Source organism: Manis pentadactyla, chromosome 2 (assembly GCF_030020395.1).
Source record: "Manis pentadactyla isolate mManPen7 chromosome 2, mManPen7.hap1, whole genome shotgun sequence".
Lineage (NCBI taxonomy): Eukaryota > Metazoa > Chordata > Mammalia > Pholidota > Manidae > Manis > Manis pentadactyla.
This window is the reverse complement of record NC_080020.1, coordinates 12,123,199-12,149,733: the sequence shown is the minus strand read 5'-3', so window position 1 is coordinate 12,149,733 and position 26,535 is coordinate 12,123,199. Positions and strand designations below refer to the sequence as shown.

At 43.7% G+C, this 26,535-nt stretch overlaps 1 protein-coding gene and 1 non-coding gene across 2 annotated transcripts in view; both read left to right on the top strand.

Moving 5' to 3' along the window:
* The window catches only part of ATP8A2 (ATPase phospholipid transporting 8A2), a 544,332-nt gene that overhangs the window by 311,322 nt on the left and 206,475 nt on the right, over positions 1-26,535 (top strand). The gene's annotated exons all lie outside the window — the stretch shown is intronic.
* LOC118928349 (U6 spliceosomal RNA) lies at positions 17,045-17,146 on the top strand. Its single transcript, XR_005031196.1, has one exon. It is a non-coding gene; the product is annotated as a U6 spliceosomal RNA (small nuclear RNA).

Sequence of the window (26,535 nt, the reverse complement as noted above, 5' to 3'; positions counted from 1 at the left end):
GAACGTAAAACATTAGGTAGTACAGGTTCATCTCTTTTCAGTAGGTATTTATGTAGTACTTTGCAGTTTCCAAAGCATTTTGTGGGTACCTATTGTGGACTACCTGTGGGCGAGGCACCGGCTTTTTATAATAGAGGTGAGGTCGAAGTGTGATGATGGCAGGAAGGAACAAGTGAACAGTTCTATTTGATGGTCAAGGGAAACTCGGGACGAGGTGGTTGACCCGGATTCTAGCACATCCCCTAAAATGGAATTTCATTTATTTAGTTACATGGCTTCATTCCCCCCACGGAAGACGGGTGCTGGGCCTTCCACCTGGGAGATCCCGGTGCAGGTTGCCGGCCAGCCAGAGGGTTGGAGGCAGAGTGGGAAGCAGTTTTAGATGCGGCCGAAGAGGCAGGGCTGTATCTGAGAGGACGCTGAATGACAATAAAAGTCAGGCACTTTTATGTTAGAAAAATAACCGACAGTAGGGGAGGAAGAATGGGGGTAAGGTGAGTCAGGAAGGAAAGGCAACCAGGGGCTTCTGTAGCATTCCACGGAGGAGAGAACGGGGGCCTGGCAAGAGGCACGTGGGCAGGGGGCGGGGCCCCGGAGGGATTCAGGGCCTAGGAGGTCACGTGACCTGTCCCAAACAGGCGTGGTGAAAGAAGGCTGAAGGAGCCCCACACTCCCAGGCGTGGACCCGGTCTCCGTGCCCTCAGGGGGATGGCGATGGGTGAAGCGGTCACCAGGGACGTTTGGAGAGCAGCCCGTGGGGCACACAGTCAGCAGGGTTAGTTGGAGACACAAAAAGAACTGTGATTGGGACATGGCCTCTATCAAGGGTTGGCAGATGTCTTCTGTAAAGGGTCAGATCGTAAATGTCCAGGCTTTAGAGGCTCTCTGCAACACAACTCCCGCTGGTGAATGGAAGCAGCCGTGGACAACGCAGCAACACGTGCAGGTGTTTGTGCCCGAGTACGGGCGTTATTGGTAAGAGTGGGCAGTGGGCTGGATGTGAGCCACAGGCTGCAGGTGTTGGACCCCTGGTCAGATGATGAGCATAGGGACTATAGTAGATGATGAAGGTAGATGAGAGTAAATTCTGTGTGCCTTTGTCTGACGCAGAGCCCTGTGGAATGCTAACCAGCACCTGGAAAGTAAGACAGACCAGCAAACAGAAATGGGGTGACTATCAAGCCAGAGTGGGGAGAGGTTCTCAGTGCTGGGGGGGTGTTGAAGTCAGCTGAGATACTCTAAGTGCCAGGGTAATGACTTTGTGGCATCCGTTGGGCAGGAAGGAGGTTTTTGTGGCAGGGTAGGGGCAGAAGTGAGCAGAAGGTGAGCAGGTGAGGTCAGGGGTTTTGACTCCAAGTGAACTTGAGCAAACAAAGGTAAAGTACTCAAGCCTGAACCAAAGCTCCAACTCAAGTGTTTGCGTCTTAGATATACTTTGCGGCTTTTTGCATTTTTCTGACTACACCCTCCTGGGCCCTAGCTAATTCTCTCGGTTATTTTGTAAAATCCCAAGTTAAGAGAATCCTTTCTGGTTTAAAAGTATTAGTTACATGTTGGCTTACTGGTATGCAGGTGAAAGCTTCTCTTCTAAAAGTAATCCACGACAAACTAAACTTCTAATTCTATAAACTCTCACGTCCATGTAGAGACCAGGCAGCACTTTTTATGAGTGATACCACTTGCTGAGCCGGAAGACTGTCTCCAACCCTGGGCCAAGAGCCTTGCATGCCAGCTCACTGAACCTGTGTATCTACCCTCTAACTTTGGAAGTGTTATTTCCCTTCTATCCATAAGAAGAGCCTTGTAGGGTCCAAGACCCCCTTCCAGAGTAAATGGTGGCTGAGCTTTAACCTCCCCTGTCCCAGAAACTTCTCACACACAGAACGGCGCTGACTGCAGGTTCTGGACCAGAGCTGGGTGGTCCCCCTTGCCTTGTTTGATTCTGCTGCCGTTGCTTCTTCCTCCCCACCTCTTTTCCTGCTAATCGTTATGGCTTCATCTTTAAGGAGGTTGTAGGGCTGTGCAGTTTTGCTGTATCCTGTATTCTCATTCTGAGGTCCACCACCCTGGCTGGGCATGTGAACCTAGCCTAGTAAATGATAACAACGTGTTGCGATTGGCGGGGGGTGGGGAGGCCAGCAGGGGAACACATAATCGGAAGTAGAAAGGGATTTGTGGTGACAGGTGGGAAGGGGGCCGGGCCTGGGGGCCCCTTGAATGTGTCTGTGTACCCTAAAACACATCTGTTTTCAGCTGGCTTGCTTCTGCTAACAGTTTCTCAATTTACATATGTAAGAACTACAGGCAAAATGACTGGAATCAAGGACGCATGCCACTTGGATCCTTGCCAGCTTTTATTTCGGGCTGACAACTTTTTGGATATAATGCAAGATTTATAGTTGTTTGTTTCTCCTAACGAGGTGGCAAGATAAGGCGGCATCTGTTATAGCTGTTACATACAGGATATCTGAATATTGCTTTCCTTTTTAAAAAGAAACATGAAAACAAAACTTTCCAGCTCTAAAAACAGTGTCAAATTAGTGGGCTGGCAGTTGGACTCATCATAGGTAAGCTGGCATGACTTGGCTGGTGAGCGCGGGAGGGTGGCACGTGAAGCTGGGCGGGAAAAGCTCTTCCTTTTCTCTTGACGGTCCAGAGCAGGAGAGGCCTGTCCTGTCCTTGAGGAGGGGGAAGAAATCGCCTGGCGTTTCTCTGGGCTGTCTGTAGGATCCCCTCCCAGCCAGGGCGGGAAGGCTGGAATGCCAGTCCTCTGTGGCACTTGCCAACACGGGTCCCAGGCATCGTGGCGACCCGTCAGGGGGCGCTGTGAGCAGTGCCTGCTTTCAGTGGGATGCCTCCTTTATCCCAAGTGGAGCTTGTTGATCTTACGCTCTTGTTTGCAAGAGAAGTTCTCTTCTCCCGCAAACTCTATTGAAACAGAAACAGGAGCAGAAAGGTTTGGAGAGTGACACTGTGGCCTTGGACTTCTTACTCTGTAACTAGGTAAACTGAGAGATAAGAGCAGCCTTCGTACAATGTAGATATACTTTCTCTTCTTGTTTTTCTACAGGACTGTTTGACCTGTTCTATGGCAAAACAAGTTCATCTTGGCTTAGAGAAGAAGCACACAGATGGAAAATAGTGGAAAGCCAGTAAATGTAACATAAATGGCAGGGTTTCCGCTTGTAGCTTGATGCTATGGGGATTTGTCCAACATATCCCATTTTATTTAAGGGGAAGTAAACTTCATGTTAATGAAGTTGGCAGATGATCCTGAATCAGGAGATTTCAAAAATCTGGAAGGACAGAAATATTATAATTATACCTTAAGGAGATTAAAAATATAGGCAGGAAATAACAAAATGAGGTACAGCCTACAAAATGCATACTAATACAACTGGGGAAAAATAATGTAAAATGCAGGATCCAAGTGAACAGAAGAAATGAGTACTAAAATGCCAAAGTAGAGCAATATTTGGAAGCATCCGTTGGACCCTGCAATGCATTACAATAGACTGATCATTAGGGGCCACCTGCGCTGCCCATCCTCAAGAAAGAGATAATTTATTTTGTAGAAGTATGATCAGCAGTGTTTATTTTAGTTTCCGTAATTTCAGTATTTAAAAGATAAGGACAATGGAAGGCAATCATTGGTAGAAATTAGTAAGACTAGAGAGGATGGGAAAATAATGGGTGAGGAAGGTCTGAGCTGAGGCTGCAATAGTGGGGTAGGTTGAAGTAGGGGGACCTCAATGAAATTTAGGGGACAAAATCAACTGGGTGAAGATCTGGGTGGGCGCATGGAGAAGATGGCTCCACCTTTGGAGTGTGGTGGATGGTGGTCATTGTTAATACCCACTGGTGGGGTTAAAGGAGGTGAGTCAGAGCTGGCAGGGAAGACAGTTACCCATGTTTCTTGAGTTGCAGAGGCTAGAGAGGATGTCGAGCCGTAGCAGTTTCTAGTGTACAAGTAGATGTTTGGGTCCAGGTGGGTTAGTCTGTAGCCAATTTGATGTGTTGGTGATTGATATGAAACATCAAGTAAGTATTTTGTGTAGACCTTTAGTGTTTTATCCCAAAGGTTGCAAAATGTGAAAATCTCTGACAAGTTGGCCAACCACAATAGAAGCCAATTACTTAAGCATTCCTTTCTTTTCATGAGACCGCTTATTCATCTTTCTTAGATGTAACTGTAGTAAATCAAGGTATTTTAATACTCAAGACATTAAAAAACGCATACAGCTTTTAAGGACTACATAAGAAAATAACTTTAAGAGGATACCCACTCTCCCTACTTTTATTCAAGATAGTTCTGGAGGTCCTAGCCACGACAATCAGACAACACAAAGAAATAAAAGGCATCCAGACTGGCAAGGAAGAAGTTAAACTGTCCCTGTTTGCAGATGACATGATATTGTACATGAAAAACTCTAAGGAATCCACTCTAAAACTACTAGATGTAATATCTGAATTCAGCAAAGTAGCAGGATACAAAGTCAATACACAAAAATCTGTTGCATTCCTATACACTAGTGATGAACTAACAGGGAGGGAAATCAGGAAAACAATTCCATTCACAATTGCATCAAAAAGAATAAAATATCTAACCAAAGAAGTGAAAGACCTTATACCCTGAAAATTACAAGACACTCATGAGACAAATTAAAGAAGATACCAACAAATGGAAACACATCCTGTGCTCATGGATAGGAAGAATTAATATTGTCAAAATGGCCATCATGCCTAAAGCAATCTACAGATTCAATGCAATCCCTATCAAAATTCCAACAGCATTCTTCAGGAACTCATAACCGGGAATTTTAAGTAGCTGGTGGAAGCAGTGGTTTGGAAATGGCCTTCCGAGGTTTACAAGAAGCTGGCTGCCACCCTTTCCAATCTTTCGGCGATGGAATGTGGGGGCAGTGTGTGGGGCAGGGGACACTCCTGGGGTATAGGCTTCCCTGCATGAGCCAGTTCCAGGTTGGGAGGTGAAGGATTTTTGAAGAGGTGAATGTTTTAGGGGTGTTTTGGATTGAATTGTGTCCCCCAAAATTCTTAGGTTGAAGTCCTAATCCCTAGTATCTGAGAATGTGCCCTTAATTGGAATAGGGTCACTTCAGATGTTAACTACTTAAATTAAGATGAGGTCACTAGGGTGGGCCCGACCGAGTCCAGTATGACTGGTGTCCTTCTATGAAGGGGGATTTGGACTCAGGCGCACAGGGAGAGTGCCATGTGCAGCTGAGGGCAGGGAGCGCAGTGAGGGCCAAAGGTTGCAGCAGCCATCGGATGCCAGGAGGGAGGCCTGGACCAGCTTCTCCTTCACAGCCTCGGACGGAACCTGCTAACCCCTTGATCTCAGATTCGCAGCTTTCAGAACTGTGAGATGACAAATTTCTGTTATTTAAACACCCAGTTTTTGGCACTTGGTTATGGCAGCCCTGGAAAACTGATACAAGGGGAGATGGTGTCGTGAAGGAGAAATTCTTGTATAATTCCACCCAGAGAGGTGGATGGTCGGGTCACAGGAAAGGAAGCACAGAGAATAAATCGAAGGATGTGGAGGAGATAACAGGAATTGCTCACACTGCGGGTGGCCGCAAAATCTGGGAACATAGGTTCACTTTTGCACAAGGAATTTGCCAGTCACAGTTTTCATTTGTCATGGTAGATGTTGCATCAGGTTCTGGCATATGCTGGGCTGGAAAAGCTTAAAGAAACATTAGACAAATGTGTCTTGAGGTGTCAAGCAGCACCACTGAAAGACTTCTGCAGTGATTTGTTCTAAAGCTTTCAACAAGTTGATCAGTTTCATCCACTTCACCTGTTGCCCAGTTTTTCTTAACCCTAGCAAGAATGCTAATTAGTTACGAAAACCTATATTGATGAATGAGGTGAAGGCTCTCTGAGGAACATGTGTACTATCAGTTAACACTTGATTTATTCGTTGATGGAATGTCCCTGCAAAGGGTGTTTCAGGCTGTAAGGAAAGTTTTTGAAACGTAGCATGTAAGTTAATCCTGTGACTACATCTATTACTTACGAAAGAAGGAGTACATACTGTCTTTTAGTACAGTAAAAATATTTAAAGCCATTAATTATTGTCTATTGTGGATCTGGTTTAGTAATTTTTACAAACAAACATTTTCCAGCATGTGCCCTGATCCTGTTAAGAGGGAAGAAACTGAAATGCCATTCACCCTAAGTAGGAATTGTCTTAGTTGCCCAATTCTTTATAGTTTCTGAGCTTATAACCAGTATGAACGTGGTAGATTTTAACTCTAAAACTGTAGGTAGAATATTTTTTCTTCATTCTTCTCTGTTTCATCACTAGCAACTGAACTGTGATACTAAATTTCACCCTCCCTCTTTCCTCCCATATGTGTGAATGTCACTCTCAGTGAGATTTGTTTTACCCAAAAATGCAGGTTTGTGGGGTCAGAGATGCTACTGGGAAATGGAAGCTGTCCGTGTTCTTGCACATTTTACTTGGCATGCGCTTCCCTTAGCCCTTTGAAAAGGAGTAAGATGAGGAAGGGAGAACTTAATTTTCATGCACATGGTTCCAAATTGTGAGATTATGAGATCATTTCAGTTTCATCAGTGATATTAGTAATTAGGAAGTAATAGCAGGCTGATAATTAGATTAAGTCAAGATGGTACTATTAATCGTAGTTCAGCTGTGCCCTTATTATGTGACCTTGGTTAGAAATCTCAAAAGCCACTGTGGTGAGAGTAACCTGCCTTAGACAAAATTTGTAATGACAAGCTCGTTACAAGGCCTGCTATGAAATTAAATTGTATTCATCCAGAGAGAAATACTGGAGTTTTCTTATCTTTGCTAATTAGATACAGGTTGCATTTTTCTGAGGAAAGGACCTTAGATATATTTTTGGAAGATATGGTTTCATATCCTGCAGATAATAAAGGGAAATTATAAGTCAGAGAAAGACAAATAGTGTATGATATCTGTTACACGTGGAATCAGAGAATCTGAACTCATGTAAGTGGACACTAGAATCGTGGGCTGGGGAGGAGGGGAAAGGGGAAAGAGTCCAAATTTGCAGTTGTAAGAGGAATAACTTCTGGGGGATCTAATGTACAGCATAGTGATTGTAGTTAATAATACTGTATTACATATTTGAAAGTCGCTGAAAGAGCAGATCTTAAATGATCTCTCCACAAAAAAGAAATAGTAATCATGCGATGTGATGGGCATTAGCACACACTGTGGTGGTGATCATTGTGCAGTACACCAGTGCATCAAATCAACGTGTACACCTTAAACTTACGTGATGTTACAGCTCAGTGAAGATGGTGGGGCAGCAGGGAGGGAAATCAGCACCTTTTGAGGAACCTGCATGTGATGGTTGTGTCATGATGGAGAGGGGTGTGTAGGGGATGCTAGAGCAGGGGCTCACCTGTTCTGATGTGGCTTTGCAAGTTTAGGGATCAGGTGGGAAGGTTGATGGCAGATAATTCACCTGCCCACCTGTTATCCTGAGGAAAATCACAAGCCATGCGCGTTGTGCTGCAAGCCAATTAATGTTAATGGGACACGGCAAGCTCGGTGACCAGGGACCCAGCCTAGAACTTAGAGGAAAGCCAGCTATACAGCTAACTTATCTCTATTTGTATCCTGTTTTGGTTCTGGACACGAGATATGTGCATTTGTTGGCACGATTTTCAGGATTATCTCATGGGGATGTAGAGTATTTCATTCGCTTGGTCCAAGTCCATCTATGCTCTGGACTGTGTATCCGCTCTGTGACTGAGTATGGAATTTTCCTGGTGACTCGGGATGTGCTGGAGTGTTTACATGTAGAGTAAATACGAATTCAGCCAAGACGTGGTTGATACAAAGATAGGCTAATAGGGTAATATTTAAGGAATGAAATGAATATTGTGAATATGAATACATGCCGGTATTGATTTGTAATGCTAGTAGAACTTTTATTGTTTATGCTTTTTAACAGTAAGACTGTTAAGCCAGCAAACACCAAGTTCATCCTCTAGGTCAGTTTCCTAGGGTTAGGATATTTTTTGGTGCCAAAGGGATTTTTTAGTAAAAGAGAAACAGTGTAAAAGCAGACCTCCTTGGATTTGACTGAATGGCAAGCATGAGGCTGATTAAATCCCCCCTGTTGGGGCCCCATATTGTTCTCACCATACCCTGGATACCTTCCAGGGGGCACTTCTTGTTCTTACGCAGTGAACTTTTGTAAAAATGCCATTCAGTTCCCAAGAGATCCCCCATTACAAATAATGCTTTTCAGAAAAGGCTTTAAAATCCAATCCAGAAAATGTCATTCATAGTCAAAATTTCTCCAGCTGAAATTGGCGTGCACAGTGACATTCTCAGAATCATTCCCAGTGAACTAGTGATAAAGTCAACTCAGGACTACAAACCTGAAAGAAAAAAAACTAAAAGTCCAGGGACCACAAGCAAGGCTTGTTCAGAGCGTTCAGGCCATAGGAACTTGCACACTGACATGAATTGGAAGCAGGGTACTGACTGGCATGGGCATCTCCTTGGCTACTGAACTTGGGAAATGAGAAGAGTGACTCTAACATGGGCAAATGAAGTTCCTTAGAATGAAGCTGTTAAAAGATGCTGAGTTCGAACTTGGAAGGACATGTGATGGTCTCTTTTTTTAGGAAGATATTTGAGGTTACTTTGGGTATTGTAGGTGCTCAAATACTTGTGATAATGCATCATAGTTAGAGAATAATTATTCCAGGTTGAGTCTGTTATGTTCTCTGCTCCTTTGGTGGAGATCTGGCGACCAGGTACCGAAAGGAAGCTTTAGTGGCATATTTGCTCCTTGGGACGGACACTGTGTATGCCTGAACAACAATGAAAAGGGCAGCAAAACATTTCCTCAATAGCTAAAAATGTGACAATTCTAGCTGAAGTCTATTTAGAGAGAAGTGCATTTAAGATTGAGCTGTATAGACAGGTCAGAATGAAAGCCTTTCTTTACAACCGGAGTCAAAATCACTGTGGAATAACTCATAGGAATTTCTTAATATTTAAAGATTGTGGTATCATCTCCAGCTTTTCTGCCTGCGGTTTCAAAATACCCCTGTGGCCGGAGCTCTGTAGATAGGATGCATTTAGTTCCATGTGGGGGAATCCTGGACCCTACTGAGGACGGTGTGCACTCTGTGACCCTCTACTTCCTCTGTAAAATGAGACCCTTCCTCCTCGTGTTTTGTGATCTCACCCGAGAGCTTTTCGATTACTTTTTTAACCAGGGAGGATGTTACCATCTTTGAAAAGACTTAGAATAGCAACGTTTGGTTTTCTGTACACATATTAGAAATCAGAATAAGGGCCGGTAGGAACTTATATCCACTTCATCTACAACCATTTATTTTATGCATTAGTAGTAATAAGGGATTTGAGCCCAGTAGACCCAGAGTGCGTGAGCAGGAAGACAGGCCTACACACCCACGCTCTTTGGGCTCATGAACCCTCCTCAGAGGGACAGAATCGTGGCAAGGTCAGTCAAAGAGTCCATTTTCAAGTTCGCCTTCCCCAATTTTTGTAGTGTTTCCATATAAGCATTTAAAAATATAAAGGGCTTCCATCTTAATCTTTTGGCAGAAGTAGTCAACGGTGCCACAGAGTCCTCTGCATACCAGAGAACCTTTGCGGAGTAATCTCTGCCCTTACAGCTGCATGTGAAAGAGCCCTTAGGGTACAGTGATATTTGTGTGAAAACGAGGTGAGACCCAGACACAGATGGGTTTGAGCCACAAGGGGATGATTGTGAACTAGAGGGAGTGCTGTATAGAGAGTGTGTGGTAAGGGAGGACGCAATGTGGTAGACTGAAGATTTATATGTACTATTTCATTCACTCATATAAGGCATATATCCTCATCCCCATTTTACAGATTAGGAAAGGATAGTAGCCCCAAACATGCCAATTAATTCACTAAAACAATACTGACTTACCTAAGAAATGTTCCTTGGGGCTATAAAATTAGCAGATGGTGACTTTTCAGTAAGCTGACATTTTTTAGATGGCTTTGTTCAGATTTTTTTCCACAAAAAAAAAAGATTAGTTTTATTCATTACGGGAAGATCCATTGGGCTTTAAAAAAATGGATTTACCTAATCATTCATAAAATCTATGAAGTTTAATCATTAACATATTTAGTAGTTCATTCTGATGTGGGAGGCAGTTTGGTTTAAATTCCAGTTAAAACAAATAAGTAGAGAAACATTTGTATTACAGTTGTTTAAAGTCTGTGTTTTCAAAAAAATATAGATAGATAGTATTTAACATTGTAAATGGGCCAAAGAATTTAAAAACCAAGAAAGTTTCACTCAGAGTAGAAAAATTAATTTTTGTGAAGGAGGTGATAAGGTTTTGCCTCATGCTATTCCATGTGGAAGATCTTTCAGCAAATCGGTCAGAGTTCAGCGAAACTGTTTTGAAGGTTCTTTACAACTGACCTGATTTTTCTCCTCACTACACATCTGAATTTTCTTAAGCTTTTGGAAATTTTTTCTGTTTTAAATGTTATATAAACTCCTTGGTCTGACCATTGAATGAAATGTTATGACATTTAAGGGGGGGAAAATCCTATAAGCATTAATCAATGTGATATATTTGTTGCTTTTCCACCCGACCCCATCCAGCTTTCATCCTGACACACACCATCCTGGCGAAATGGCTGCTTGTTTAATTGTTTAGTACGAAACGTGGTTTGATCTCTTTCTTGGACTTTGAGTACTGGTAAATTAATCAAAAGAAGTTACTGCTCTGCTGGGCATTAGCATGGATTTAGATGTTTCTGCTTCAGGGCCTGTTCATCAACTAAAATGCTTTTAAGCCCCGAATGGAGAGTAAACAGTATCACTGCGGTCACTTTGAGGTGAGCCATTACTCGTGACCCGCTTCCATTTGGGAAGGGGACTGTTTGTATTAGCCGTTATTCCGGTTTGGGTTATAGCATTTTCAAAATGTTTTTTCTCCGCTCTTTATTTTCACATTTTTAATATTTGTGAAGAGCCACCCCCCACCACACACATACCATAGGCATTTCAGTAGTAATGCACGGAGATCAAATTCAGGGGACCCAGTTGCGTCCTATGCCAAATGTTTATGAACCTTGAAATCCAAAATATGTATAGTAACCAATATTTGTCATTAGAAGACAATGAGGTCCTAACACCCACTGAGATATAAGCTGTTAAGAATAGTTCTTATTAACATGAAATTGTGGTTAATCATTTTGTTTTTTGTTTTCCTTTACATGAAAAGTTGACACTTTCATTATCATTGGTACTGTATGTGCCAAGCTTTGTACTACCAGGCATTAAAGATGCAAAAGAACATAGATTTTTGCCTTCCAGGAATTAGTCCCATGGGGAGGGCAGACACATAAATGGTCATTTGGGGTGATGGATGGGTACCCTGACTGAGTACTTCCCAGGGGACTGTGGGGGTGGAGAGGATGCTCAGTCAGGCTGGGAGAGGGGTGAGATGGGGAGAAGCATCAACAGAGAGGTTACAGTGGAACTTGTCTTCCAAGTGGAGTAGAAGGCAGCTCAGGGGAGGCAGGAAGATAGGCAGCTGGAGAGGAGACCTGGTCAAGAGAGAAAAGCAGGGCGGTGGGCATGTGGGCCGGTGGGGACGCCCACACTCTGTAGTTCTGGGGGATGGGATGCCAGAGAGGGAGGCAGTGTCAGGAGAGAAGCAGCGCTGGCAAGAGAGGCTCATGAAATCTCTTTAAAAAAAAAAATAGATTCACTGTAATTCAGTATCGTGGTCTGAGTTCAGTAAAATCAAGAGGAGATTACGTGCTTGAAATATTATTTTAATTTGTGGTACAAATTACAGAGAAGACTCAGATGAAAGAGAAAAGAAGACTAGACATACCCAGGAAAATGGACACATACAGATATAAAAATACAGCTCTCCTCAGAGTCCATTACGGTTATGTATTTTTAACAGTTTTGTTGAGGTATAGTTGATAGACAAAAACTGCACCTGTTTAATGTGTACAGTTTGATGAGTTTGGACAGATGCAAACAGCCATGAGACCATCTCCACAATCGAAGTCATAAACAACATATACCCATAACCTCCAAAAGTGTGACGGGCACGCCTCTAGCAGGGTGGCCCACTTGGCTTATGCTTGTTCTTGGAGGAGAGGCGCTGAGGGATTCTGATAAGTGCAGGGGCAGTTTGGCCTTCCGAGCAGAGGGAGGCTGCAGTGCAGACAGAGGAGTGGAGGGCAGTAAACACATTGTTTGTTCAGATTTTCTTTAAAATGAAGGGGAAGTTAAAACAGGAAGTTGTGGTCATTATTGAAGAGAATGAATTACTTTAAGATACCTGTAGTAGTGACCCAGTAAGTTTCCAATCATTGATCTCTAAGTTTATTTTTAAAATACTTATTTGCATGTGAAGAGCTCCTCCTTACATACATATATATACATTTTCTATTTTAAAGGAGCTGTTTGGGAAAAAAATAATCCTTTTGGGATGATGTCAACAGTTCAGTAAAATAACATAGCAGCAACGTGTCCATTTTTAAAGCCCGAGAATTTGTTGTTGTGTTTGTCCGGAATCTAAAATAGAAATGAGTTTTTGACTGCACCGCCTCGGAGCGTTAGCTGTCAGGCGCCGGGGAGCTGGCAGCAAGCAAGCCCTGCTGTCTTCAGGGTAGAACTGCACGTTTTCCTGGTGAAATTTAGCTTACTATGTACATGTGATTTGTTTGACGGGTTTTCTTATTCTCCTTGCAACCTTCTCCGTGGCTGTTTGAAGGCAACTAAGTTAAGCCCCCACACCCTTGGCTTACTTTGAATTCAAGCGTGTCAACAAATACTTAGCAAGCCTGAGAGCCCCTGTAAGAGGTTGTGCCCGTAGGAGAGGGATGGAGACACAAGGCAAAGAAACACCACTTTCAGGGGCTTTTTCGCAGTCGCCTCCTTTCTCCAACAGTACACGGTGAGCGTATGTCCGTGCTCTGTGTGGACTCATTTTAGATCCACAGCGTCCTCAGCGGGGTGATGTTTATGAACAATGCTCTCAGGCTGTGCTTACCTGTGACCTTGTCTGCTTATCTGTTTACTTTCTTAGCATAATTTTCTGAAGTTAAGTTGCCTGTTCAGAACTTATGTATGGTTCTATATATGTCCACATATACATATACACATGGTTATATATGTGTCCATACATCCAGTATGTTAGGTTGCTTATTTACCCACACATCATTAGCTTTTTTAGTGTATTTCATCTTTGCCAAACTGTTCGGATTGTTCCCTCCCCCTGAACTGCTCTTTTGTCAACTCGGCCCCGCCCCCGTCTCTCTTTATTCCTTCAGAATAGCTCAGAGAAAGGCATCCATGAGTTTTCTCCCACCTCTCCTCCTCCTCCTTACTGGCCACCCTCGCTGTGTCTTGGGCTGAGCTGTGATGTTCCATGGACGTCACTTTCCCTGTGGCTAGAGGGGTGTATCCGCAGGTCTTATCTCTGATGGGAGGAGCAGGGGGTACAGGGGCTGGTCTGGCTCACCGCAGGGCCTTTGGACCTGCCCATGGAACTCTTCAGCAAGCCAGTGCTTCTGCTCATTTCTCTAGTGAAGGGACAGACCAGCTGGGTGGAGTGGTGGGTGTGGGCCCTGCCATCTGCAGCGTGTTTGAGAACATGGTAGGAGCAAACACAGGCAGGTATATCGGGGAAGTGGAGTCACAGATGCACCTGGAGATGTGCAATGGGAGCCCACACACCCAGTGATAACGCTCAAGGGTGGGGTCCCACAGCCACCCCTCTGGCTGGACCCACACACATTGATAAAACCATTCCAGCATATTCAGCCACCCTGCTCAGTGCCGATTCACATGAATGCTGGCCAGATCCTCTGGGCCATGTGCTTACTGGCGCTCCTTCCCTCTCATGAATACAATCCTCTGCTTTTTTTACAGACAAGAGCAATGTGCAGTATGCATTTGGAGACTTTTTATAGTGCAGTAGGGCAGTCCACAAATATTATCTGAGAGCCAGCCATGGGCCAGGTATCAAAGTGGACACTGGAACATGTCGTGAAACAAGGGACATGATACTGGCCTTTTTGGGGTGGACGGTGAGGGTCACAGAGGGAAATTAAATTCAACATAGGGGCTGGCCTCTCTGTGTTTGTGGTGGTATTTCTCAGTTTCTCTCTTGTCATGAGAGCGGGCGGCCTCTGAGACCTGTGTGATAGTGCACTGGAGAGGCGCCTCCCAGGCTGTGGGAAGGGTCTCCTTTTCCCTTCTCTTGGTGAGGGGGTGTGCACACAACAGAAAGGCCACTTGGGTCAAAACAGCCCCCAGAGAAGGAAGACTCTACTTCCTTAGTTAACATAGCATCTGGAAGAAATAGAAGATGGCTATTTCCTAATTAACATTAAAGTGCCAACATTTGTGTATATTTTTCTCTCCTTCCTCTGCTCAAAGACTTGAAAAGAAATTGCCCCCCTTGAATTTAACACCATGTCTGTGTGACTTATTCCAAGAGCCACCCAGCGCACTGCAGATAGCATTTGACTCTGTCCAGATTGATAGCCGTGCCTTATCACTGTAGCGCCTTGAAAACTTCAGGCTGTCTTTACAAATCTAACTTAATTGCCCAGTGCCGTTATATTGGTTGACTAGTTTGTTGCAATCTGTGTAGCTGGATTGCTTAATATATTTTTCTTTGTTCTACTAACAATCTGGACTCCTTAACATGCTGATCAAGAGTCCCCAAATGGACAAAGGCAGCTGCCAAAGAGTATCAGAGCCTTGTTAGACTCACTGTCCCCGGGTGCTGCTTTGCTGATGACCCCGGTGTCCATGGGCAGTCCCACAGAAAGGACTCATTACTGTGCTGACTGCCCAGACCCGTCGGACCATTATCTGTCCAGGAGGCAACGGCCTCTGTTTTGCTTTTTCGGAAAACGCCAACTTTTACACTTTTTGAATGGGGAAATAAAATAAACCCTATGTAATTTTTTTTTTTAGTATTTATTAATACTACTTGCTTGGCTGCTACCAGCTTCTTAGGAACCATCAAAAATACCTTTTCAATAATGTTGAAGAATCTTTTCCTTTGTCTATACATTAATGCCTTCAATTTTAGAAGAACTCTACTTAGAGGTTCATAGCTCACAGAAAGCTCCATGAAGTAAGAGTGTCTCTCTGGATCACCTGATATCAAAAAGTAGGCAGAGAGCTTGCGGCTCTTAAAATTGTTCAGGTCAAATACAAAGAACAAATTCAGATTTTAATTTATTAGTAGAATATCGAATCACTGTTTCAGAGATGAAGTGCTTTTTGAATTCTGTTACTTGTTTTGCTGTAGCAATAGATTATCTGTGAAATAAGAGAAAATGTAATTACAGATGAGTCTTTTTGGTTAAATGAAAATGGTCATCTCTTGGGTGGGTAGTTCTGGTTTTGACTTGTTCAATGGTGTTATTTTGCATAATTAGCATGTTTGAAATTTATTTTGTGTCAATTTCTATCCATTTTATTTAGAAAGAGTAAAATTGACTGTAGACTTCCAGTGGTATTAATTGCATCCCAGTTGGGTCAGTTGCTGTTTTCTTTTGCTTTTGGAGATGAGAGTAAGAAATGACAGTAAGGATAAAACTATTTCCAGTATGTGAGTGAAGAAGAATCACTCTTCTATGTTTAATGTTGCTTGAGAAGGTCATGCTTGTGATGGTTTCATGCTTTTTGTGGGATTGTCCACTTATCTTAGTGAACAGCTGACACTGTTTTGGGGCACACAGATAGGGTTAATCACAGCTCTAATCATTCAAGAAGAGCTCCAATATACTACAGTTCTGACGTTAGACGCAGCCTTCCTCAGTTTCCCTCCCAGCTTCCCCAGGGCACAGAGCTACTGAGAAAGGTGTGCCACCACCAACCAGGTTCTCTCTTGATTCCTCATTTGCTCCCTGCCCCAAACCTCCGTGCCTGTCCTTTCCCTGTGAGTGTGGGTCGGGACTGCCTCTCTTGCCCCTCCGTCTGACTGACGTAGGTAAATCAGCAGCAGCTCTCGTATACCAGGCATTGTGTCGGATGTGTGGGCAATTAAAGACATAGTCTTCACCCCGCAAGAACGCCAATCTTATTTGCATTTACATATATTCATATTCAGTCTGTATGAACATCACTGTGAATTATTACGTAATTTAATAGGTTGGTATAAAGAACATTATATGAAATTATACATGGAAACAATCCATTATGGGACAATTCAAACATGGACACATCAGCCAAAATTTTCTTCGCTCCTGGTTGGGTTGACATAACCTCCATCCTGAACACTCTGAGGGGCCTGAGCCCAGAACTTATGGGGGGACATTTCCAGCCAGACCTGGCATGCAGCCCAGATGGTGTTCTCAGTGGAGGGGTGATGAGTGGTCCTCGGTACTGAGTTCTGTGAGCCAGGTAGAAATCAAGATATGGGTTACCCCTGCCACACACACACTTTCCAAATACTTATCCACCTTTAACATTTATTCAGTCTTCATGGCTGTCTTGTAATGGTATTGGTGACATCCCCAAAATCCAAGCAGAGAACTGAGAATCAGGATAAGGTAACTAACTCTCTTGGGGTTCACAGCACTGGGAGTATCCCTCGGCCTGTGCTCTCTGCCCCAGCCTGTCCTGGCCCGGCTGCTCAGCAGAACTACATGAAGCTTCCAAATGGGTGTTTCCACAGTAACCAAAGCATAACAGGGTGGCTGAGCGTGCAGACCCTGGAGCGACGTGGCTGTATTCAGGTCTTGTCTTGGCCACTTATTAGGTGGTGGTGACCTTGGGCACACTGTGTCAGCCTTTCTGAGCTTGTTTTTCTCATCCATGAGGTGGTCAGAACAACAGTTCCGATTTCTCAGTTGCAGTGAGTATTAGCAGTGTGGGGAAGGCACTTAGCCCAGTTACGGATGAAAAAATAGCACATGTTAAGTCAGCATTTGCTGCTGCTCCTCTATTATTATTATTAGAGTCTCATATTTTTGCTTTCAACTTAAAAGTAAAGGCTTTAACACGCGCTTCAGCAGTACATATACTAAATTGGAACAATACAGAGAAGATAAACACGGTCCCTGCACAAGGATGACATGCAAATTTGTGAAGTGTTCCATGTATTTTCAAATAGCGGTATAGGTTTCAGAGTTTAAGAAACATTGGAAATCCTCATTGTTGGTCACAGGACAAACACAGAACCAGGGAAGTTGTACATCTTCCTCAACATAAGTTGAGGCAAGGATCCCATTATACCCCATTTTCCAGTTCCCCTCACAGAAGTGCAGCCCGCCCCCACCCCCCCACAGATCCCATTCCCATTGCCTGAGTTATTTCTCCTCCACAGCTTTCATAGCGTGCACACTAAAAACCTGGAAGAGAACTGACTTTGAGCTGCTGGAGGAAGGGTGGAATTTTCTTAATGGCCCGAGGACCTTAAGGGCTTTCCCCCGATGGAGGTCATTATCACCTTGGACCTGAGGTCACAGAATCTGGTTCCCAATCTTGTACAACTCTGGGTGTTGGCCATTATAGCAAAAAAGAAAGAAAGCCATGCCTTATAGCTTCATTGTCCCAGGACAGGGCACGCTTGTTTCACCTTCATGTCCCGGGAGCTCAAACGAAGGCCTGGCGTGTGCTGGTCACCTTGCCTTGGACACTGGGTCATGAAAGTGGGTGATGGACCGTTTGTGCCTCATTGCTTGAAAAACAATCGTGACACCAAAGGTACCACTACTTTAGATTCTATCTATGGTGCATACCGATCCGGTTTCATGAGATACTGTGCATCTGTGTGTGTTTGTATTATGAGAAGGAGAGAGGCAGGGTGCTCTCCGTGGCTTGGCTTGCTGCGACTCTTGCTTCAGCTTCTTCTGTCACGTTCCCTTCATTGAGGCTCCGTTTGATTGGTGACTCCCATTTTCAGCCGCAAGGTGGGCTCTAAGCATTTCTTGCCTTCTCCATTGTATGTCAAGACTTTCATTTGATGAGAAGTAAAAGCTTTCTGGCTATAGCTGGGACCCCCTACTAGACGTGCTCCTGAGCGCCTGCCTCCCTGGTGTTTCTCATTTCCTGGCTGGAACTATCTTCATTTCAAATTCCCCTCCGGTACCTGCCCTAATCCAAGAAGGTGGGTATCCAGCTAGCTGGGTCTTGCTCTGCTTTCCAAGCTTACTATTAACACTCTCTGCCCTTAAGGCGGTGTAGGCCTGCCTCCTAGGCCACGGCAGCCGCCAGCCAAGGTGACTCTGGCAGGTGCTGGCAGCATCGGCCCTGCCTATCAAACCCCCAAAATGGCCAACTTGATTTTTAGGTGGTGGCTGCGGCTTACAAAAGGCAGTAACCTGATAGACGTGGCTGAATGTGTATTAATTTACTCTCAAAAGTATAGCCTCCGGATGGACTCAAAAGTTGAGATCTTGGGCTTCTTGGAACAGGTGTTAATAAACAAATACTCTTAATCTTTCAGCTTCTTTGATCAAAATTGCAAGATGATCGTTATTCATTTAGTATGAAAAATGTGTGCTTGAGTATGAAATGGAAACGATCATAATTAAGGAGGAGAAGGAGCTGTGTTTGAAGTCCAAATACATCATTAAAAGATGGGTAATTAAACAAACGTTTGTTTGTTGCTGTTGTGTTTGGTGCTCTGGGATTTAAAGATGAGTAAAACACATCACTACAGCTGGTAGCTCGTAGCCTAATAATTACGGAGACAGGTACACAGCTAACTACATTACAGACCAGACTGTGTCCAGAGAAGTGCCAGGGGGGTGATCTTCGGTAGAAGAGCAAGTTACAAATTAAGTTTGGCTGTACAGTTGACAACGATTATATTTGGCTGTTGTAATGTATTTATTCTGTGGGTGCACAATGCCTTGGGGCTTATGTCCTCTCTTTACACAGACCCTCACGTGGTTGGTTGCTCTGCTTCAGGACGTCCCGCCCTGTCTGCCTGATGTCTGTCTGTCAATCTTTGTCATTCTGCAAGGACTTGAGCAGACATACAGAAATATGGCGAGTCATTTTCATATTCCGTTTTTGGGAATGTTAGAACACTGCTGCCTTTTTTTCCCCAACAGATTTCATTTTTTTAGAGCAGTTTCAGGTTCACAGCAAACCTGAGGGGAAGGCACAAGAGATTCTCCTTATGCCCCCCACCCCCTCACATGCAGACCCTGCCCCACCACCAGCGTCCCCACCAGAGTGGGCCATTTGTTACAACTGGTGGCCTGCACTGACACATCACCATCCCCCACTGGCCGTAGTTTACATTAGGGCTCACTCTGTGGGTTTGGACAAATGTGCCTCTTTGTTTAGACAGTTTTACATACATGGTAATGAAAAAGAAAAGCAGTCTCATTTCCTGCTGTTAAAGAATTAGTGGCTTATTAAATTCAGGCTTAAGTTTGAGGAGAGGTGTATGCTACTTGACAGAAAGAGCCCTTTCTCACTTACCTGCATCCCCACACAACAAATTCCACTGTCACACTAAAGAAAAAGGAGATGTGCTAATCTGTGAACTAGTTGCCTCCTCTCCTGTGCATGGTGGATGGATGGCTACTGCCGTCCTGTGGCCCTTAGGACTCTTGGTTGCTTGGATTAGGATTGGAGTGAAGGTCAGAGGTGGACAGGCTGCCCCACTTTTTCCAGAGCACGGGGTGGCTTATTTATTGGCTTGCTGATCAGATGGGTTTGGTTCCAGGCACAGGTGACAGTGGAAGAGCAGGTCTAATTAAAATCATCCCATTGAGCACCATGATCATCATTAATTTTCAGTGGTGCATGAGCTCATGACGCCTGGTCCTGAAGGGGCGTAAGCTTGCTCTGAAATGTCAAAACTAGAACGCTTCTCAGCTTTCCTCTCAGTTCTGTTTCCTATTCCCACCTTCCCTGCAAGCAGAGGCCAGGCACGCTGTTTTGAAATACTAGTGAAGTTTGCAGGGGAGAACAATAAATGTACGTTAACTTCAAGGAAGGCAGACACTCTCAAGAGGGTCTTGGGGGCCTTAATAAAGCATTTCAAGGAAGCAGAGTATCGAATTAATGCTTTTTGTGCTAAAAACATTAAGGTATTTAAATGTGTTATTCTAATCCCTGTTTCAGCCTGGGAACAGAAGGATCTAATATCTTTTATTTAAATCCCAGCCTTCCTAGACTCCTCCATTCTTTCCAGCCTCATTCAGGAAGAAGCAGGCTATAACCAGTTGATTTCAGGGAATATAAAACTGTATGTAATTCACAACATACGACCTATTAAATTTTTACATAAAACGCAGTTGCCCAGATCCAGTCATTCGGTGGCGATGTTAGGTTTTCAGAAGCAAGACTCCCGTCTGAGTGCCACTTTAATTGTTCTGCTTCCGGGACGTGCAATAAAATTGTCATGGTCAAAAGTACAGATGCATAAATTCTGAACCCCCAAGCAGGGTATACTTATTTCAAAGTGAGCCCTTTCTCGGTTGCAGAGTAAACCGATCTTGAGCAGACAGAGTGTCCTCCCTTTCTCTGAGAGCCGCTCTCACAGCCTCAGCTGCGGCATTTATAGCCGTAGTGCAAGATCAGGTTATAAGGTTTTTGTTTGGTTAATAAAGGATATCAGGTTCCCCCGCGACTCACAACTGTGCAATCGATGGTTGATCTCCACCTCCGAGGGTGTGTAGGAGAGAATGCTCACAGGATGGCGAAGGCGGTCACCCGGCAAATAGTAAGATCGGCGACAACACGCATTGCTTCATCCCCAAATCAGGTGTTAGGATTTCTGCCCTTTAAAATTCTTGTTTGTTGAGGAAATGTTTAGATTTTGGAATCCACATTTAGAGGCCATGTAAGGGTGACTTAAGATGACTGGATTATCTAGTCTTAAAATTATTCCTATTTAAAGTCTGGGTAATGCATTCAAGGTGGGAGTAGAGAAAACTTTAAGACACAAGCAAGATTGTTTTTCAAGGTGCAACACTAAAATGTAAGAAAATCAAGACTGTATTTGTGTAGTGTATGTGTGTGTGTAACACTGAGATAATCAGTGATCCCTTAAAACTATATAGTATTATTAAATATTGAATGAAATGAAAGAGCCTTTTAAACAAGGAAATTATTAGTAGTAATTGTGAATGTATTTTTATAGTGGCAAATTTAAATACATAGTATTTTATAAAGCTCTTAACGTTCTTTCTTCCAGCCTCCCTCTCCCCTCTTCATCCCTCTCTCTGTTTCTACCTCCTCTCTCTCCTTCTTCTCCATCCCTTTTTGTAGAGTGTCAAGGTGTGCTTATCTCCTGTTTTTGAAAGTTGAGTTATACCTAAAGAGTCTATTCCTTAGTATTTCTGAAAAAACGAATACTTATACCATGTTGGAAATAGTCTTTATACTTACAGGATGCATGGAAGTTGCGGGCTTTCTGAGATTTAATGTATGCCCGAATATATGTGTTAAATTCCTAACATGATCATGTAATTGCACCAAGATGTAAAGCAAGATAGCGCAGCTGCCTGGCTCAGTTGCATTGTGCATGTAGCATGGCTCAGCCTCCTGCGTAACTGAAGGGAGACACTGTATGGCTGATACAGACACAATGTTCTCAGAGAATGTTATCAAAACATGTGTGTTTCATCATACCCAAATAAGTAATGCCACTCGTACACCTGGGCTCTTAGATTGGTTGCTCAACAAATCTTGCGGCATCTTGGCCTGGATTTCACAGGGGTGGTCGGATCACATCAGAGCTCACAGTTGTTTCATGCAGATCTTTATCACAATAATGAGATAAGAGGTCCATCATTTTATTCATCAGCAAGTTGAATGCTTATTCTGCTAGGCACTGTATAGAACAGATAATACTGAGGTATTTGAGACAGTGGTAATGTGTGTGTGCTTTTTAGACATGTGCAAAGAGCAAATACATGGTGAGGTGCTTAAACATGAAGACTTTGATAATTTGCAACACCCAACATCCCTGACACCATTTGTAAAGACTTGGTAAGCCAGTGTCTGTTAAACTCTCAAAGTGCTTATGCAAGATGATATGTTGGGGCTAACTGTGGGCTTATAACAGTCAAAGCATTATGATTGAAAGAGGCAAGGGGAAAAAAGACCAGGCTTACACGTTAGCCTTTCCCAGGAGAACCTTATATGAAGCCAAAAATTGCTGCCTGCTATATGTCATCAAGAGCTGTCACAGAAAGCCTGTAATAAGCCTATAATGTTTTTAAGGATATTAGTAGAACACAGAATCAAGACCACTGTCATGGCTGGTCAGGGGGTTTGCAGACAATGTCCACCCCTAGAGCATAGGAGAATTGGGCTGTTTTCCACTACTTTCCATGGATAGTAAATTTAAATCTCATAGAGGCTACAATCATTTTTGTATTGCTTTCACGATGTCCATCTATGACTGTAAGTACTTACACAATTACACACCAAGAACATGTTTCTAACTCTTTCATTTAAGTGAAAGCTAATATACTTTTGTTTGAATAAAACTGTTCTTTTTTCCTATTATCCATAGTTCAGATTAGAGATGTAATTAGTCTTAAAATCATGAGTTTGAAAGTTAGCTACTGTTTATTGAATTCCCACTGTGTAAATCTTTGGATTAGCCCTAAGGGCAGGGGAATGATGGGAAAGGAGGAGGGGTGAAGGTCAGGGAGACCAACATCCCACGTGATGGATATGCCCAATCATGCAAAACCAACAGAGTTAATAAAAATACACCTTTCAAATACTTTGGTATCCATTCCTGAAATGTTGGTAGTCTCTATTGTTCCCCTGAGGGCTGTCATCCTGTCTGCTATTTAATGAAGCAACTGATGAGGTTAGGGAAAGAAGACACTTCATCATATGGCATTTTACAGGAAACTCCATCTTTATGTTACTGATCAAAAGTAGTTTTACGTTTTGTAAGAGAAATCCTGGGCAGGAGGGTCTTCACACCCCCTCAGTCTTTAGAGGAGAGGCTGGGATGGGACAGAATCACTGCGGAAGCAACAAAACTTGACGCACTCATGCCTGAACGTCTGTGCCTGCTGCTCCTGCACCAGCCAGCTCTGCGGTGCTGCGCTCTCAGCCCCGCCGCCTCCCGGATTGTTTTCCCACGTATGCACTTCCTCCTCTGTTTAGAATGTGTTCTTCTCCGGCCCAGCCCTTACAAGGCTGCCTCTTGGTCAGGCATTGCATTCTTCAAAATGAAACCTGAATGGCTTCTTGAGCTGTTGCATCTTCCTTCTGCACCATCCCTTACAGCTTCCTGGTGTGTAATGTAGCTCCTTTCTGTGTAAGTTTTTATAATGAGGACTCTGTTTCAGGATGTCGTTTAAATGTCGCTGCCTTGTGCCTGCATGCACACAGGCAGCCTCAGGCAGCTATTGGGTTTCCCTAGAGACACCCATTCCTCCCCGTACCCCTCTCCCTTGAAGGCTCACATCTGCCACTGTGCTCTAAGGGCCATCTCAAGTGCCCAAATGATCTGTGTTTGGAACTTGGGGCTGCAGTGAGATGCACCCCAACACTGAGACACCAGATGAAATCTGAAAGTGGTATGCATTTGGGGTCAGAACACAAATGCAGGATGTTCCAGAAGGGGCTAACTGTCTGGAAGGCCAGGATGACTGGCCCTATGTCAATACACTAAACGCATCTAAAGAAAAAACACGAGTCAGAACGGGTGTCGGCCAGCCGTGGAAGCACTTATCAAACAGATACATAGGATGGGTTAGTTGTTTTTAGATTTTAGACTCATATGTTAAGTGTTTGTATATCTACAAACCCTACATAAGATTTTTTTAAAAGTGTGTCTTGCCAATGGGTTTCAGTCCTGGGCAAGTTGGCTATGGATTCAGTGTGACCAAAGAAAATGACCGTTTTTGGGGTGAAAAGGTTACACCCAACTTTATTTCCATGGTGGCAGGTCAATCACTAAAATCCCATTCACTCAGAGTGAGTCTGCACGCAGCAAAACGGTGTCTACCTCTGGCTCCTCTGTCCGCCCAGCCGTCCTCTGGGCCTCTGTCCTTCGCGCTGCCACCACTCCAGCCCCTGCTCTGCTCTCCTGCAGCCTTGCAGCTGGGCCACCGTGTCACCCAGAGCACTGGGCGGAGCTCTTTTCATAAACTCAATAATGACGTATTGCCACACAAGTGTGCAGTGAGCTAGCCGACCAGTCCCAGGTGGGAATCTTGGCCACAGGAACTTTCATTTTATCCACAATGTGCTACAGTTTCTGAAACACTTAGAATCATTGACTGCTATAGAAAAGGAGATATGATATTTTATTTCAATTTTTTATCAAAGATCTCTTTCATAAGGATATTAACTTTAAGTTAATGGTAAAATGGAAACTTTCACCAATGAAATCATCTATCTTGGTTTCTACATCATTTAAGAAAACATATAAAGTCCTATATACCTTATTTTGTTTGTATTTTCACCTCTCACCCTCTTATGTGAGAATCTGAGATGGGAAAAGTATTCTAAATGTAATTCCAACCCAAAATTATACTATTCTCTTGAATTTTAAAGCAAAGAAGAACTGCATATAGTGTCTTGCCTGAAGGTTTCAGCCCCAGGCAGGTTCCTGTGAAGGATTCTCACCTGGCCCTGGTTGGCTAGCTCACTGCACACGTGTGGGCAATATGTTGCTATTGACTCTAAAGAGCTCACCCAATGCTCTGGATGACATGGTGGCACAACTGCAAGGCTGCAGTACAGAGGCTGGAGTGGTGGCATCACCCAGGACAGAGACTGAGACAGCTGCGGGAGCAGAGGGGCCCAGAGGCAGAGACCAGCTTGCTGCATGAGACTCACTCTGAGGGGACGGGATTCTAGTGCTTGACCTGCCATTGTGGCACCTCAGGAATATTCCATTGTCATTTCTCAGTCTCATTGAATCCATAGTGAACTTGCCTGGGGCTGAAACCTATTGGCAAGACACTGGCTTTACTCTCCCAGCAGTAGGTCAAGTACTAGAATCACATCTGCATCCTGCAGTCTGCACATCTGTAATCCTCCTCCATCTCTGTGTGGAACTGCATCCCCTTCTTTCAAGCCTTGAATGTGTGGTGGAAAATGGAAGTTCCTCTGGCCAGGATCCTCACCTAACCCTGAACTACTTGATGATGTAATTGGCCTGCAGCTAGGCTACTGCTTCCACACCCATAGGCAATAAGCTGTTACTGATGGAGTCACTATATAAAGAGCTCTGCCCAGTGCTCTGGGCAGAGGCAGAGACAGAGGTGGATTAATGGGCCTGCAGACTTCTGGATGCAGACGTGATTCTAGTGCTCGACCTAATGCCAGAGGAATAAAGCCAGGTATAAACCCTTTTACCCCAAGAATGTTCCATTGTCATTTCTCAGTCTCACTGAATCCATATGAACTTCCCAGGGCCTGAAACCCTCACGCAAGACACCCCCTCAGATGACTTGAATCAAAATCTGTGTTTTTACAAGCTCACTAGGTGGCTCCGATGCTCACTTACTTAAAATCTGAGACTCGTTGATCTAGGCCAGTGGTCCTCAAACTTCCTTTAAGTCATAAGGACTTTGTTTATGGAATAAAGAGGTTTGGGAGTCAGTTAGTGATGGTGTTTGGTGAATCTGGTTCAAGTGTGTGGCTCAGGTTGAAGTTCTCCTGGGTTCCCCTGGGTGGAGTTCCTTGTTAAGTCCCTTGGCTCAGCTGAACTTGGTTTACACAAAGAGGTTCAGCCCCTTTTTGACAAGTGGGCAGCTGAGCTCTGAGAAATGAAGGGCTTTAAGTTTGCTCAGATAATATTGCAAATGAGGATTTAGAAACTCGGAGACTAGGGCTTTTATAGATCAGACAAATTAATGCATGATCATTAATTCTACAAAAGAACTTACCAAAGTTTTTACCTAAGTGTTATGCTTGAGATAACTTAAGAAAGTGAGTTTAAAAATTTTAGGAACACATATCCCATAAAATGAAATACTCCAGGATACTGATTTTTTTTTAAGTCTCGAAAGGAAAACTTCAATTTAAAACCTACTTATTAAATAAGTCAGAAGGAAGTAGGCTATCTCTCCAGTTGATTAAAGATCTTTGATTTTATATTTTTATTCATAGTGCACCAAAATAGATTATGGAAGTATCCACAGTGTGTAGCTTGGCTTAGATGTGGTCTGAAATTCTTATTTTATGGGTTCAATGTACTATATGCTGAGAGTACTTATTAAGTATGGCATGTGATTCCACGTTGCAAGTGACGATTAAGAGCTGGTTGATGCTTTGTGGCAACTTGGCATATCTAGAATACTCTGTATGGCTGAAGGGTAATGGTACCTGTTCCATTCTATAGGAATGAGCTGTCTGACATCTGTTTTGAACCCCTAGTGTGTGGTAGAATTATGTTTTCTCAAGGCATTACAGCTGAGGGCATAATAAATCCTTGATGAGAATTTCATGCTTCTAAACACTGGGATACAACTTGGTTTATATGCCCCAGTGAGGTTTCTTCTTTATTTTCGCTTTTTGGGAAAAGGCAGCTGTTGGGCTTTCATAG